General features: G+C 41.0%; 1 pseudogene; it reads right to left on the bottom strand.

The window, feature by feature from the left end:
• Positions 1-1,691: 1,691 nt before the first annotated feature.
• LOC139927797 (uncharacterized) lies at positions 1,692-3,456 on the bottom strand (annotated as a pseudogene).
• Between the last annotated feature and the right edge of the window lie 260 nt (positions 3,457-3,716).

The following is a 3,716-nucleotide window of genomic DNA, read 5'->3' as shown; positions in this document are numbered from 1 at the left end:
GATCAAACAACTGAGCCTTGAGGGCAAGGTGACTCCACAACAGGTATCCAAAAAATGGGAGAACTTAAAAAAGAAATATAAGGTAATCAGAGGGCAATGTTGTCTTTAGGGAAAGAGCTGCTGCATAACAGTTAATAAAAAAAAAAGTAATATATGTAAAACATCTTCCTTCTGTTCTAAAGTAATGGTGTTGTCATCATTACTACATTTTTATAATATTCAGTTGTGTGTGTATGTGTGTGTGTGTGTGTGTGTGTGTGTGTGTGTGTGTGTGTGCACGCGTTTGTGTGATTTGTATTGGTGGTTTGGAGGTTTTGGGTGCCAACTGAGCCTCCTGTTTTGGTGGCATCTTTTGTTGCAAATACCGATGCAAGTTTAGCAGGAAAGCAACAATCACATTTCAGTCAGGCAGGTTTAGTCCAAAGATACTATTGCGCCTGTATTTCTCAGTCCTTCATGCAATAGGTAGCATGTGCGTAGATGTCAAAAAAGTCAAAGCTTCAGTTTCAGTGGACCTGCAGGTCCCGGGTTAGAGGTGTGCCATTTCTGTGTGACAGGACACTCGGTTAAGGAATTTTTTCCAATAAATTGCAGTGTGCGGGTGTTCCTATGTACCTGAGTCAGGCAGGTTTCTCTTTTTTTTTTTCTTCTTTCAGAACATCATCGAACCTCCCATACAAACCAACCTTACTGAGCCTGAACAGTCCACTGAATCCGCCTCAATTCCTGAACAGTCCACTGCATCTACCTCAAGTCCTGGACAGTCTACTGCATCTACCTCGAGTGCATCTGCCTCCACCCCATCTACAAGAGCAGCTCTTCCCAGGGCGGCCCCCGATCCCACAACCCCATCCCCTAAAAAGAAAAAAAGGAAGACCAATCCAGTATTGAATTTCCTCAAGCAAGAATCTCAAAATGAGCAGAAGCGTCATGAACAGAGCGAGGCCAAAACTGAACGTTTCTTAGGCCTTTTTGAAAAAATGATCGACAAACTGCCAAACCACTGATATTTTTTCAGGCCAGTTGTAAAATGTCAGTTTTTTTTTTTTGTAGAGTATTTTATTATGGTTTTTCAAAAAGTATACAAAACATACAGCCACGTAAAATGTCAGTTTAATGTGCAATATTTGTTCAGTTCTTTCTGCACTACTTTTTGTTTTGTTCATGCTGGACTGGCAGGCCAGAATGCAGTATATTTAGTTGTTAACACGTTAGGTGTTCCATATACATATATATGTATATATATTTTTTCATTTATTTATGTGCATATATTTACTTTGAATGTACATATTTTTCCTTTTTCAAGAATATTTTTGTAATTTGAAAGTGCAGCTTTGGGATAATAAAGCTATTTCTGGTTCAAACATAATGAAGTCTTGTTTGTGAGCATTAATAGCAGATTCTCCTAGATACACTATTTTGTCATCATACTGTATATTTCCACAAATTAAATAATTAAATTCCTGAGACATACAAACTTAGAAATATTTAAATTCAGGAGACACAAACTGTTGTACATAAAGTTTTATTAAACAATATACTGGTATAAAAATAACACACATCATCACGTGAATCACAAGAGAAAATGCAGCATGTCAAACGACAGGGTAAAAGTTAAATAATGGTGTGTTCTTTTTGTTCTTCCAGGCAAAAGAGTAATTTTTCGAAGTGTAAACTATTACACAGCATCCCTACTGTGGGGCTTGCACATGACCAGAGAGCAGGGCAGCAAGTCTGTCCCTTGTGGCATCCCTGACCTCTCGTTTTGTGCAAGGGGTTCACGTGGAGGTTGTGGGTCGAGGGTGTCCTGTGCCACATCTGCATCTGGCTCCAGCATGTCTCCATTGTCTATGCACACATTGTGTAAAAAGGCACATGATGCAATAACAAGGGGTGCAAATGTAGGCTTAACCTCCAAGGCTCTGAAAAGGGTAGACCTCCATCTTGTCTTCATGATTCCAAAGGCTCTTACTATTATTGAACGCCCCTTGGAATGATAATAATTGAAACGTTCCTGTACCCGGCCATTTAAGGGCTCCTTGTAAGGAGTGATGAGGCAGATTGGAGTGTCCAAACAGGGATAGCCACCATCACCAAGTAGAAAGTATCCTGTGGGAGGGTATTGTCTAGCCATGTAAAACGGGCTGTTTTTTAAAATGCGTGTGTCATGGACCGGCCCTGGGTAGCCAATAAATATGTCAAGGAACCTTCCTTTTGAATCACAAATGGTCTGCATATTGATGGAGAAGAATCCCTTGTAATTCAAATAGTCTATTCGGTGCTGTGAGGGGGGTTTAATCCTAATGTGGCAGCCATCTATTGCACTCACAGCTTTGTTGAAGACTGCACTTCCTGATAGCTGGCCAAATCCAAGCCCAACTGCATCCAGCTCTCCTGCACTTGGAAAACAAATGGCTCTCTTCAGGTTGACCCAAATGTGTTGTGCAACTCTATGAATGACCCGGTGGACTGTAGATTTAGGCACACTGAAGACCCGGGACACCACCCGAAAGGAAAGTCCATGAGCCAGCCAGTACACATATATCAGGATATATATATATATATATATATATATATATATACACATATATGGTCTCTGCAGACCATGCATTACTCGTCTACTCAGGTGGAAATCCTGCTCCAGTTCTGCCTCCACATTGAACCACAAACGCAGAATGGGCACATTGTAGTTCAGCCTACAATAGGACATAAGACGGCCACTCTGGAAAAGAAAAAGATAATAAGATTAGAAAAGGCAAAGGTTATGGGCCCAAATACACCAGTTCTGTAACACATGCACAAACAGGAATCACTACTGTGTATTGATGTCACATTCCATGTAACTTCTGATGTCTCTATGCAATTTTATGTTAGAGATACATGGAACACACCAAATGAATCTGCACACCTTACTTTTGCAGGTGCAAGTGAGACAAGGTTCAGGTAGAGATACATGACATGACATAGCCAATGCCTGAGTGATAATAGCTTATTGTAAATTGTACAGGCTAACGTTATAGTGCACTGTGTTTGCATGACTTCTACATTACAGCCCCTGAATACTTGTCTTTTTTGTTTGTTTGTTTGCTTTGTTTGTTGTTGTTTATTGTTGTTTTTTTTCTCTTTTTCCTACACAGAAAATGACTATTATTTATCAAACAAATATTAGGCCAAATGATTAACATCAACCAAGCGGAATTAGCTACATTACAATCTTAACGTGCACATTACAGACACAGGTAAAGTTATAGCCAACAATAGATAACACGTTAGCCACTGTACTGGCATGCTGTGTAGCTAACTTGAACAATAGGTTCATCTACATACCTCATGGAAATCCACCAGCTCTATTAGGCGTCAAAGACATCTTCTACACGCCTCATTTCGTGTATTCATCAAACGAAGCATGATGATTACAGCCCATGCAACTGGTAACACCACACCTGGCGCCGGCATTGTGGAAACCTCTGTCCGGAATGGGAATGCCTACAGCCGCATCGCTGGTGTATTACGTATGTGCCATCGTCGGCTACTGATGACGTAATGAGTGGTGTCCCATTTCCTAGGTAAAGATTTCAACCCCTACCCCTTGTGGCTCCGTTCTGAAGGACCACTACTAATAGAGGGCACTCCAAAACTAGGGGTAGGGCGAAAGGAAGGGAATTGGGATTGGCCCGAAGTCTGTGATCCACTGACAGGTGGATGGTCCCCAAGTC

Source organism: Centroberyx gerrardi, chromosome 4 (genome assembly GCF_048128805.1).
Source record: "Centroberyx gerrardi isolate f3 chromosome 4, fCenGer3.hap1.cur.20231027, whole genome shotgun sequence".
Taxonomy (NCBI): Eukaryota; Metazoa; Chordata; class Actinopteri; order Beryciformes; family Berycidae; genus Centroberyx; species Centroberyx gerrardi.
This window is presented reverse-complemented; position numbering and strand designations above follow the sequence as displayed.